This window comes from Aquarana catesbeiana, linkage group LG07 (assembly GCF_042186555.1).
Source record: "Aquarana catesbeiana isolate 2022-GZ linkage group LG07, ASM4218655v1, whole genome shotgun sequence".
Lineage (NCBI taxonomy): Eukaryota > Metazoa > Chordata > Amphibia > Anura > Ranidae > Aquarana > Aquarana catesbeiana.
The window spans coordinates 317,005,734-317,019,292 of NC_133330.1; the positions used below are offsets into that span (position 1 = coordinate 317,005,734).

At 42.2% G+C, this 13,559-nt stretch overlaps 1 protein-coding gene across 2 annotated transcripts in view; it reads left to right on the top strand.

Moving 5' to 3' along the window:
• The window catches only part of ERICH3 (glutamate rich 3), a 203,021-nt gene extending 197,822 nt beyond the window's left edge, over window positions 1-5,199 (top strand). The window contains exon 16 of one of the 2 annotated variants that reach the window (XM_073593736.1): window positions 2,331-5,199. The gene's annotated coding sequence lies outside the window, so the exon portion shown is untranslated. The remainder of the gene's footprint in view (window positions 1-2,330) is intronic. The other variant, XM_073593737.1, reaches the window with a different exon arrangement.
• The last annotated feature ends 8,360 nt before the right edge of the window (window positions 5,200-13,559 follow it).

The following is a 13,559-nucleotide window of genomic DNA, read 5'->3' on the forward strand; positions in this document are numbered from 1 at the left end:
TCACACGGTCATACCTACCAACATTTTGAGATGGGAATGAGGGACACCTATTAGCAAACGTATCTAGGCATAGGACACGCCCCCTGCCACACCCTCTTAAAGGAGAATTAACCAAAACAAAAAGGTTAAATAAATCCACAAGGGCTTTTTTTTACCACTACTATTCCTTTATATTGGCTTTTAAAATTTACAAATGCAGCAATTTAGAAATTGGATGAAAGGTTTAGCACTTGGGAAAAGTGCATTTTATATACATCTATATAGATCAGACCAAAATGAGGGACAAATGAGGAGGAAAGAGGGACAGAGGGACATTGCTCCAAATCAGGGACAGTCCCTCGAAATCAGGGACAGTTGGCAGCTAGGCACGGTACACATACGGGCAATGTTTCGGAGCCACGCAGGGCCCCTTCATTAGGCAAGTGACAGTGACTGTTGGACCCTTCTGAGGAATCCTTTGTGTTGAGGTTTCCAGCCGGTGGTCATTACAGCACTCAGCACAATTACAGCCATTTCTATGAAAGTGTGCGTGGGGAATATTGCGTTTGGACTTGCAGCCACTGCGTCCCGATTGACATGAATGGGACTGCCTACATGGGGATGCATAGGACACCTGTGCATCACATACAGGCAAACACAGCCCTTCACATGGGTATACAATTAAGTACACCTGTGTGAACAAAGCCCAAAGGGTAAAAATTGAAATTAAGCTTGTATTCAAGGTATGCATCTAGATTCACTAAAACTGGAGCACTCAGAATCTGGTGCAGCTGTGCATGGTGGCCAATCAACTTCTAACTTCAGCTTGTTCAATTCAGCTTTGACAATAAAACCTGGAAGCTGATTGGTTTCTATGCAGAGCTGCACCAGATTTTGCACTCTCCAGTTTTAGTAACCCCCCCCCAATACTTCATCTACAATGACTGAAGTGCACTTTTAATGGTATGTTGCTGTCATAGACTACAATTATATTTGGTGGTTGAAATACCAGATTTAATCATCAGATGGCGCTGCAGGTAAAACCTGTAATCACAGCTCCTGGTCTTAAAGTATAACTAAAGGCAACTTTTTTTCTTTTGTTTTGGATAGAGGGGAGAGGGATTAGAACACCTGCCAGTTTTTACTACTGTCTGTTCCCCCCGTTAAGGAATTTCACGCTCTCTATTTGGTCTGTTAACCATTATTATTGAAAATGAAAGTAAGAAAAAGCAAAAGTTCCAAATTTTGGGTTGTCCCCAGAAAAGTAATGAAGAAGGAATCTTCCAATGGGGACACTAGTTCTGGTGAGCTGGGGGGTCCCCAAGGAATTCCCTTACTTTTCAGGGATTCCCTCTCACTTCCTATGGGACAGGAAGTGAAGGGAAATCTCCACTATTGGACACAGATGGAGGAAAAAGAAAGTCTTGACAGGGGTTATAACCTTCCTTTACTCTATCCAAAATGACAAAAAAAAGTTTTGCCTATAGTTCAACTTTAAAACTGCTTTGGGAAGGGGAGCAATCCAAGTTACAATAGTCAGGGGTCACAAATGAATAGAGAACATCATTTAAAGTGGATGTAAACCCAATGTCATCTTTTCTAAACTCCTGCCATAGGGGTTATCTATAAGGATATACATGTCTCCTGCATGTATCTTTACCTGTCAAATGTCTCCCCTCTGTCTATGAGACCCGAAAAACTGCAGATTCTGTGGGTGGGTCTGTTGTCTGGAGCTTGGTGGGTGGAGTCGTGATGTCAGTAGACTCCCCGCCCACCTCTACACTCCCCTTGTCAATATGCATTTTCTCCTGTTTATTTCTAACACTGAACTTCTGCTATGATCTCTAACATCCAATGAAAAGACAGGAAAGTAACCACATGACTTCAGCATGCCAAATCATGCTGAGATGTGGAACAGCCAATCCTTGCAGAGCTGCTGAAGAAAGGAGTGGGGGAGGGAATTAAAAAATAATGCATGTCTTAGGCTAGTGCACGAGATATGTAAATCACCTGTCACTCACAGCAAGGGGGAGGATTTGACAAAGTTTTTCTCAGTTTGTCAAGATTTTTCTCACTGAACAATAAAAGAGGATTGCTCAGAGATGAATTAACTCTTTGTGGCAAGACTGGGCTCAAATGATAGGAAATCTTATACTCTACAGTATGATATCAAAAAAAAAAAAAAAAAATTGGGGTTTACATCCACTTTAAGAGTAGTGGACCTAATTTATGAAAACGGAGGAAACAATGGACTTCAGTAATCTATTGAGTGAGGACTCCCCAAGAAATGGAGTTGACTTCTGATGTAACTAATTGCCTGATAAAAACTTTCACATCTATTGTTTTCTTAGCCGGCAGATAGAATTGATATGCAGATCATCATCTTCTCATCTAGAACACTTTTATTATTTTTCATAAATCACCATGGATTCAATTTGCTCTTCGTGAGAAGATTTTAGAAGACGTTGTTTGGTGCCTTAGGAGTTTTCAAGCATTGACCTCATTTGACCTCACTCAAGTGCAACCGGGAAAAAAAAGAAAGAGAATTTGAAACACTTACGGATTATTTCCTAATGATATTAAACAAGCATTTGGTTGAATAGCTTTAGTACAGCTAAATATACAATAATATAAAATGATTTTCTTCCTTGGCATATTCATTGCCATCTGTCCTTGTTCTGCACTTTGGGTTAGGGCCAAGGTGCCGTCTGTTACTTTGTATGAAGCTCAGAAGACACATGGGAACTTTTTGGATTGCAAATGCTCCAGTTTGTAAATAAGTCATATATATATAACCAAATATAACACAAAGGAAGCGCGGTTGGCTACTTCAAAGGGGTACAGAGTAAAGAGTTAAACCCTTTCAATGTACTCGCATACGGGGCCTCTTTAGTGTCTGGCAGTCTGTTTGTTCACAGCTGGGTGCAGACTTCATACCGTTCTCCGTTCTCCCATGGAACTTAGTGAGCTGAGGCTCTGATGTCAGCCAGACAGTATCGGTGGCAGTGGCTAGTCTAACAACCCCTCTATTACTATACAGTTGATTTGAAGGACTTTGAACAACCTTTAGTTGTCATGTATAAGTTAATGAGCTGAGGACTAGTTGCAGTCTAGCTGCAATATTAACCAGAGAGCCTACTTTATAAAGTCTTATGAGTACCGCATTTATCAGCCTATAACACGCACCCCAATATAAGAGGGAAGTTTTAGGGAAAAAAAACTTTTTTTTAAATAAACCACTTTGAAGCAAAATAATGGTCAGTGAGCATCAATGCAGCCTGATTAGTGCCCATCTGCAGCCTCAATGCAGCCTAATCTGTGCCCATCTGCAGCTTCAGTGCAGCCTGATCTGCACCCATCTGCAGCCTGATCTGTGCTCATCTGCAGCGTGATCTGTGCCCATCTGCAGCCTGATTTGCGCCCATCTGCAGCCTGATCTGTGCCCATCTGCAGCCTGATCTGTGCCCATCTGCAGCCTGATCTGTGCCCATCTGCAGCCTGATCTGTGCTCATCTCCCCCATCAATGCAGCTCACCATCTCTCATAGGAAATCGCCGAGCCGTCATCTCCTGTTTACTCGGCTCTCAGTCAGCAGTCACATACACACAGTCCCGCCTCCGCCATCAACATTGGACCAGCTCCTGTGATAGACAGAACACTGGTCCAACGCCGGTGGCGGAGGCGGGACTCTGTGTGTGTGTGACGTGAGAGCCAAGTTAGAGCAGAGTAAGAGCCGAGTGGAGAGGAGATGAAGGCTCGGTGAATTCCGGAGGCACTCTTCCCCCCCTCCGAGGTACGCTGTCGGCGTATAACACGCACCCGTGATTTCCCCACTATTTTCAGGGAAAAAAGTGCGTGTTATATGCCGATAAATACGATATTTATGACAGTGCCTACCCTACCAACCCCTCTATAACAACACAGATGATTCAAAGGACTTTGGACAATCTTTAGTTGTCATGTATAAATTAATCAGCTGAGGACTAGTCAAAATCTGGCTACTAGTTAAAGTCTGCCAGCAATATTAACCAGAAAACCTACTTTAAAACGGAGTTCCGCCAAGGAAAAAAAATTAAAGTCAGCAGCTACAAAAAGTGTAGCTGCTGACTTTTAATAATCAGACACTCGCCTGCCCCACGGTCCGGCGATGCAGGAGTACGAAGCCCCGCTCCTCTCCCCCTCCTCTCCACGGTGCCGGCATTCTTACTGTGGGCGCCTGGCTGTGGCTTCACAGCTGGGCACACACTGCGCATGCGCGAGCTGCGCTGCGCGCCGTGAATGGCCGGGCAAACTTCTGGGACCTGTGACGTGTCCCAGAATATTGCAGGGAGGGAGGGGGGAGAGGTGAGTTTTCTTCCGGTGCTGCAGAGCCCCGGGAGGAAGTGGGAGCTGGATGCCTCTAAAAAGAGGGTATCTGCTCCTCTCCCGAAAAAAATGACATGCCAAATGTGGCATCTCAGGGGCTCACCATCACTTAAAGCGGAAGTTCCATTTTTGGGTGAAACTCCGCTTTAATACGTTTTTTTGAGTATCTGTGGCAGTGCCTATCCTAACAACCCCTCTATAACAACACAATTGACTTAAAGGATTTTTGACAACCTTTAATTGTCATGTATAAGTTAATGAGCTGAGGGCTAGTTGAAGTCTGGCTGCAATATTAACCAGATTACCTTCTTTATTAGGCTTTCTGAGTATCTATGACAGTGCCTATCCTAACAACCTCGTATAATAACAAAGTTAAAAAGATTTTGTACATTTAGTTGTCATAGTTAAGTTAATGAGCTGAGGGCTAGTCAAAGTCTGGCTGAAATATCAACCAGGCAACTTACTTTATTACGTTTTATGAGTATCCTAACAAATCCTCTGTAAGCCTGGATTCACACCTATGCATTTTTAGTGCTTTTTGCATTTTGCAGATTTGCACTACAGGGCGTGTTCCATAGGAAACCATGGGAAATGGACTGTAGTGCAAAATGCAAAAAGCAATAAAAATGCATAGGTGTGAATCCAGCCTAACACCATTGTCCATTTGAAGGACTGCACACAACTTTTCATTGTCTCATTTAAGTTATTGAGCTGAAAGATAGGTGAAGTCTGCCTTCAATATTAACAAATGACCTGCTTTATTAAGTTTTATGAGTATGTATGGGAGTGTCTACCCTAACAAACCTTCTGTAATAACCTGGTTGATTTGAAGAACTGCACACAACCTTTAGTTATCTCATATAGGTTAATGAGCTGAGAGATAGGTGAAGTCTGACTGCAATAGCCAACAGAAGACCCGACTCATTAAGTTTTATAAATTTCGATAGCAGTGCCTACCTTAACAACCCCTCTAGAACAACACGATTTAAAGGACTCCAGACAACCTTTATTTGTCTTGTATAAAGTGATGAGCTGAGGCCTAGGGAAATGTGGCTGCAATACCAACCAGAGAGCCTATCTATGGCAATGCCTACCTTAACCACCTCTCTGTAACAGAGATGGGAAGGCATTTTCATGATACAAGGCACTTCAAACAGCCCTATCTTCACAAATGAGGCTAACGGTGGCTAAAAGGGTCAGTCCACCCAAAAAAAAGATATTTAATTTTTTTTATATATATATTTTAATTTTTTTTTTAGATGCTGAAATATTTAACCGGCCCTGAAAGTTTCTTCAATGTCCCGGAGACTCTGTTGGTGAGATCTCTGCACTGATTTCCTGGGTCTGCACATGTGCTGTGCCCATTATGAGCTCCCTCCATTCCTGTTGGAATTCTACTTATTCTATTTGATGCAGAACGTAACAGGAGGAGCCGGGACACACAAAGGAGGGCGGGAACACCCCAAACTCCCAGGTTGACAGTTAAAAATTATGGCATGGAGATCTCATTACAATAAGATATATAAAAGGCCAGAGGATGACAAGGGGTGGGCAGAAGGGGGCGGCTGCCCTGGGCTCAGCGTGTATTGTAGGGATGGGGTGTGGCAAGTTCCTTTGACTTTAAGGCTGACAGTAGGAGACGGTGGAGTCGCTACTTCTGCCAGCCCAGCGCTGGAAGCGGCAAGGGAGGAGGAGAGAGGCGGGAGGAGGTGCGGGCTGTGCTCTCTCCCCACCTCCACCTCATAAGCTCGCACATAATGAAGGGAGGGGGCGCGCAATGTGGCATCCTTGCCCGGGGCACTGGATGATCTTGTCCTGGCATTGCCTCCAATACCCCCCATTAACTCGAATATCACTTTTGGGTGGGCTGACTCTTTAAAGTTGTATTGAACTCAAAAGCAATTATTTATTTTTGCAAAATAAAAATTTATTTTGGACTGCAGTCAATGAAGCCCCATGTAAGAAGATGGCGGCGCTCCAAAAATGAATGGTATTCTGCAGGGCTTATGGTTGCTGTATATTGTGAACATTACTGTATATCCCAATAGGGGGCATCACCCTTATTGACACATAGGTGCAAATATGCTACTGTCTCTTTTTGGGGTTTTAATTGATTTTATGCTTTTAAATGTGCATTAATAAAAAAAAATAGATTTTTTTATTAATATGAGTGTTGTGTGCCCAAAAATTCAATTTGCTCAGGTCCAAAATTATTATTTTTTTATTCCATACCATTAGGATGTGGCACTTGTACGTTTTATATAAACGAGAATCCATAGTACCACCCAGTGATCTCTCATTGTTTACTCATTTTTGTGATTTATTATATTGCATTTTGCAAATTCTGAGATGTGATTTCTGCATTAGGTTTCTTTTTTTAGGCTTTTTTCTTTTATTTTCACCTGGTGATCCAGCCAGTAAGTCTGTTGATTTTTAACAGAACAAGCTCTCCTGCAAATATAGTGTTTACAATAAACCATTTACCACTGACAGGGGTGTTTACAATGATCAGCTTTTTTTTTTATTCATGTAAAACCTTTATCCCCCCCAAAAAAATTAAAAAAGCTGGTGTAACTGCTCAAAAAGTGTTAGCTGGAGTTTGGCTTCAATTTGCTAGTGTATCTAAATCTGCTAGTACATTTAACACTCCCTTCCCCCAGACTGACAATGGGGCTGTCCAAAGGTGCCCCCTGTGCTCCTTCATCCAGAGTGGGGGCACTCTAATACAGGAAGTGTATTACTGGCCAGATCACCAGGTGAAAACAGAGGGGAAAAAGCATAAATCTAATGATGGGTAAGCTGCAATATTTTACATTTTGGGTTTAATAACGCTTTAAAAATTTGCACTTTCAAAGCCAAATGATTTTGGTAACACAATGTCAGTGTGATTTGTTTATTTTTTTTCATTTGCTCTATGTGTGTTGAAAAGGAAGTATAAAAAAAGTAAAAAAAGCAAATAACCTGTATTAGCTACAACATCCAATGTATGTTTGATAGAAGATTATTATAGTCTATTATCGTAATTAAATTATTAAAGAAAATGTTCTACTTTTCACGTTGACTTTTGTGTTATTTTTACTGTGATGCTCCAAATAATAAAACTATGTTTAATAAATCCAAAGTGAGGGTTTGCATTATTTGGGGAAAATTTCCTGTATGGGGAAATTTCATTTTGGGGGGGGAAATTTCAGATACACGATGGAAGCTGAATTGTTGCTAAAAACCAGTAGCAAAATTACAGAAAAAAATTTAAAAGTATCTAAAAGCAAAACTTTTTATTTTTGGATAGAGCATTGTTTCTCAACCTTTTTTTCTTTCAGCCCCCCGTTCACACCTATGCGAATTAGATGCGGCTTACAACGCATCCAATTCGCAGGACATTTTAAACTAGGTTCATTTGAATGAGGCTGGTTCACATATGTGCGTTGCATTCGCACTGCGCATTGCACAAAAAACGTGTGCGTTTTCTGGTCATTGCGGTGCGAATTACAAGGCCATTATCTTCTATGGGCATGCTTCAAGTGGTGATCAAGTCAATGGGGGTTATTTACGAAAGGCAAATGCACTTTGCACTACAAGTGCAAACTACAAGTGCAAAGAGCACTTGAAATTGCACTGAAAGTGCACTTGGAAGTGCAGTCGCTGTAGATCTGAGGGGGACATGTAAGGAAAAAAAAACAGCATTTTAGCTTGCACATGATTGGGAGATAGAATGAGCAGAGCTTCCCCTCAGATTTACAGCAACTGCACTTCCAAGTGCACTTTGCACTTGTAGTTTGCACTTGTAGTGCAAAGTGGATTTGCCTTTCGTAAATAACCCCCACTGAGTACCATTACTACCAGCCCCTCTGTTATAACAAGGTATAATACAAAGTGGAGGTTATTTACTAAAGGAAAATCCACTTTGCACTGAAAGTGCACCTGGGAGTTCAGTCGCTGTAGATCCGAGGGGGATATGCAAGGAAAATAAAAGAACAGCATTTTAGCTTGCACATGATTGGATGATAAAATCAGCAGAGCTTCCCCTCATTTCAGATCTTCCCCTTAGATTTAGAGCGACTGCACTTCCAAGTGCACTTGCAGTGCAAAGTGGATTTGCCTTTAGTAAATAACCCCCAGTGTCAATATTTTTGAAAATGATGACGCAAAATACCTTTTTCAGAGCGCCACTGTGCGGGCACGTGACCTCCCGCCACTCTCCTCCCCCAATCCAAGGACTACAGTGGGAGGGGCTGAGATTCCCCTCTGGCATCAGCCGGGAGGTCACGCTGTCAGCTTGGCCCCTCTCGCTGAAGTCCTTCGTTAGGGGAAAGAGACTGGCGGGATGTCACATGACCGCACAGCGGCGATTTGAAAAAAAAGGTGTTTACCAGGATAATAAAAAAAAACAAAACCATTAAGACTGTTGGTTACACCTTGTTATAACAGAGGGGCTGACAGTAATGGTACTCACTGACTTTACTGCCACAAGAAATAGAGGGAGGGGAGGGGCAGGTTTGAAGAGAGGAGAGACTCTAACACAGAGGGATGACAGAGGCACATAAACTGAATCGTGGATCAGCAGCCATGATTACCATGGTCAGTTCACATAGGGGACACAAGAACATGCAGGATCAACCAGGTATTTTACAGCATAGAAAGGGACAAATAACAATGCACAAGCACTATGCTGCTTAACCGCTTGCCAACCGCTCCACGCACATATACTGCAGCAGGGCAGCCGTTCTGTGCCAGATGACGTACCTAGTACGTCATCTGACACTTACAGGTCTGGTGCGCACGTGCCACTGGCAACCCGCTCCCGCTGTGATTGGACACAACGGGAGCCAATCAGCGGGTCCAGCGGACGCAATGTCTGCAGGACCCACCAACTGTTTGGGAGACCGGCAGAACGGCGATCTGCCTATGTAAACAAGGCAGGCAGCCGTTCTGTGAGAGGTGAATGTACCGATCTCCTGTGGTTCTGCTAAGCAGGAACACAGATCTTTACTTTCCCCCAGTCAAAGCACCATCCCCACAGTTGATGAGCACTCCCTAGGAACACATTTAACTCCTGATGTTAACCCTTTCCCCGTCAGTGTCATTAGTACAGTGACAGCGCATATTTTTTTTAGCACTAATCACTGTATTAGTGTCACTGGTCCCCAAAAAAGCATCAAAAGTGCCATTTAGGTGCCCAATTTGTCACAATATCGCAGTCCCGCTATGAGTCGCTCATCGCCGCCATTACTAGTAAAAAAATAAATAAAAATTCCATAAATATATCCCATAGTTTGTATACGCTATAACTTTTGTGCAAACCAATCAATATACAGTTATTGGGATTTTTTTGTTAACCAAAAATATGTAGAAGAATACATTTTGGCCTAAATTTATGCAGAAATTCAATTAAAAAATTTTTTTTTTGGATGTGTTGTATAACAGAAAGTAAAAAATATTGTCGCTCTTTTTTTGTTTATAGCGCAAAAAATTAAAACCGCAGAAGTGATCAAATATCACCAAAAAAAAGCTCTATTTGTGGGAAAAACAACAATTTTATTTGGGTACAGCGTCACACAACCGTGCAATTATCAGTTAAAGTAATGCAGTGCCGTATCGCAAAAAATGGCCTGGTCATGAAGGGGGGGGGGGTAAACCCTCCGGGGCTGAACTGGTTAACATGCTTTAAAGAAACAGGATCTTTTTTTTTTTTTTAGGGTTACAACCTTTTTTCAGTCAAGGCACCCTTTAAAATTCTGCACAAATCGCGAGGCACCCAATTCTAAAATGTAAACAACTAAACTAATAGTTTTACATAATGCAGTAACATCCACACACGTAGAGTGGAAGTATAATATCCCCGCGCCACTAAATAGATAAAAACTACACTGTTGCAAGCACTGAAAGGTTGAACCGAAAACCCCAAAGTAGAAAGTAAAAATAGATAGTGCTGCGCTGTATGATCTACACGTAAATATCCATAATGAGGTGAACTAAATTCATACACAGTAAAGTGACAATGTGCTATATATTAAACAACCAGAACTGTGCTGGTAACAAATAAAGTGGCAATGTGCATATGTGCAAGTGATAAATAAACTAGAGTATCACGTTCCTCAGAGCGATGCTCTAATGAGAAAAAAACCTAGAAATGTCCTTATCTTCTAAGTGATAAATAAATAACATGGAATAACATAAAATATCTACAAAATGTCTACAAAGAGAGGAAGTCGAGAGGATGGGGATTATTGCGGTGCCAGAACGATTCAACCAGAGAGTGTTATAAAAATATATATAAATTTTATTACAAAGTATCAAAATCACAAAAATTACACATGAACAAATAATCAAAATAGATATAAAAAAAGGATGAAGGAGCTGATTTGGGTTCAACGTGGGCCAGAGTGGTACGGGCCCATGTATTTGATTAGGTGAGGTCTTCCCTACATGTTCCGCCAAGGTATTGGCTTCCTCAGGGGTACAAGAAGTGAGCATTATATTAAAGAAATAGCTCTGTAGAAGAAAACAGAATAAGTGAAAACAAAAACATAACCTAACCATAATGATATGAAAATATGAAAAGAAAGGAGACATGCTGCATGACATGGGAATGGGAACTGACATTAGCAATTCAACCCACCCACGGTAGGAAAAAACAGCCACTCTCCATTGGCCCGAAGGGTCCCAATACCTACCCCAACACATCCGCCGACAGACTCGGCGCAGGGCCCGCCCCGAGGGTGGCAGCCAAGACACCACCGTAGTGTGGCTGCAGGGGGCAAAAGGCAACCAATAAAACTAATAAAACTAAAATAGAAAAAAGGAATGTTAAATGGAGACATTTAGCTCATAGGAGCCATGAAATATCGCATTTGCAGGGGCCAACATGGCCTCAATACCTACCCAATATATAGAGAACTATCTGGCGTTTTAAATATGGTGGTGTGTGTCCGTCTTTGGAAGCCAACAACACTCTGCCGGACATGGCCAGTTCAGCGTGACCTCAGTGGGTGGGTGTTGAGGGTATAAAGGGAAGAAGAGGAGGGGATGCTCGATGGTGTAGTATGTTTTAAAAAGTAGATTTATTAAAGTTAAAAGGACTAGAATACTCACATTTTTTTACATGCACAATTCAAAACAAATACGAGCAGCCAGCTCGCCGACATCACTTCCGATGCCTGTATGTCCCAGGCATCAGTGCCACCTAGCAGTGCTGCCTATCAGTGTCACCTACCAGTGGCCAATCAGTGCCCATCACTGCCACCCATCAGTGCCCATCACTGCCACCCATCAGTGCCCATCACTGCCAGCTATCAGTGCCACCTATTAGTGCCCTTCAGTACCACCTATCAATGCCCTTCAGTGCCACCAATCAGTGCCACCTCTCAGTGCCCACCAATGCCACCTAACAGTGCCCACCAGTGCCACCTCATCAGTGCCCACCAGTGCCGCCTATTAGTGCCCATCAGTGTCGCCTTATCAGTGCCCATCAGTGTCGCCTTATCAGTGCCCATCAATGCAGCCTATCAGTGCCCATCAGTGTAGCCTCATCAGCGTACATCAATGAAGGAGAAAAATTACCTGTTTGCAAAATTTATTAACAAAATATAAAACAGTTTTGTATTGTTTTTAAAAAAATTTGATCTTTTAAAATTTTTTTAACAAAAAATACAAAACCCAGAGGTGATCAAATACCACCAAAAGAAAGCTCTATTTGTGGGAAGAAATGATAAAAAATTCATTTGGGTACAGTGTTGTATGACCACGCAATTGTCATTCAAAGAGTGACAGCGCTAAAAGCTGAAAATTGGTCTGGGCAGGAGGGAGTTTTAGGTGCCCCGTAAGCAAGTGGTTAATAAATCTACTTTTTTTAAGGTACTACACCATCGAGCATCCCCTCCTCTTCTTTCCTTTATACCCTCAACACCCACCCACTGAGGTCACGCTGAACTGGCCAAGTCCGGCAGAGTGTTGTTGGCTTCCAAAGACGGACACACACCACCATATTTAAAACGCCAGATCCGGAGGTTGGTGGACACCTGGATGCATAGGGAACATATCCGTTACCCTGAAAGATACCCTTACATGCTGTTACCTTACAGCCGGAAGGTAAGAGGACACCCATACACCACGTATTGCACTGAAGATAAGAAGTCACTCTCTGCACTTTCTATAGACTCTTGGCACAGAAGAAGGAATTTCACGAATTTTGCACATTTTCTTATTATTCACAACAAAGAAGAAAAGGACATTTTATAGATATTTTATGTTATTCCATTTTATTTTTTTATCACTAAGAAGTGAAGAACATTTCTAGGTTTTTTTCTCATTAGAGCATCGCTCTGAGGAACGTGATACTCTAGTTTATTTATCACTTGCACATATGCACATTGCCACCTTATTTGTTACCAGCACAGTTCTGGTTGTTTAATATATAGCACATTGTCACTTTACTGTGTATGAATTTAGTTCACCTCATTATGGATATTTATGTGTAGATCATACAGCGCAGCACTATCTATTTTTACTATCCTCACACGTAGGACACCCAACGTTGGAGGTTATTTATTCTTCCAAAGCAAATACACCTCTGCACACCGGTACTGACTAGTATTCCAAGGTTTCCCTTCTCCTCCCAATTCTCTCCCTCACTCAGCCAATATGACCCCAGTGCTGATGGAGAGGGGCAGGGGAGGGGCAAACAAGGATGCTGTACAGGCGCCCAACGTTACCCTTATCAATCGATGATGTAATTGGCTGTTAGGATGACGGTCCCTAGAAGGTTGTAATTGTGTACAATGATAACCTGTGTCTTTGTGTAACTAAAAGCAGGTTTGAGCCACCTGCCGGCTCGTGTACAGTTTTTGGGCAATTTTTAGGCACGTGCCAAGGTATCCCTGAAGAAACCTGAAGGCACCCCAGTTTGAAAAAGGCTGGGGTAGAGTAGTGAAAGGTTAGGGCCTGTGTTTGTTTGCTATCTGTGTCCCCACTGGGGTGATTCACCCTTTCTATTTGTCCTGGAGACCCCTGAACAGAAAAAGAGTCGAAATTTTCCAATGAGAACAGCTGTTTAAGAGAGGGTTTCCCATCATTTTGGAAAGACTTCCTTTGACTTCCTGTTGTATCTACAAGACAGGAAGTGAAAGTGTCAGTAAACCCATGGCTAAATCGCACTATTCCCTTTAGAATAAATACTATTTTTAGCAATTTTGTTCTGGTCACGTGACTTTTATCAT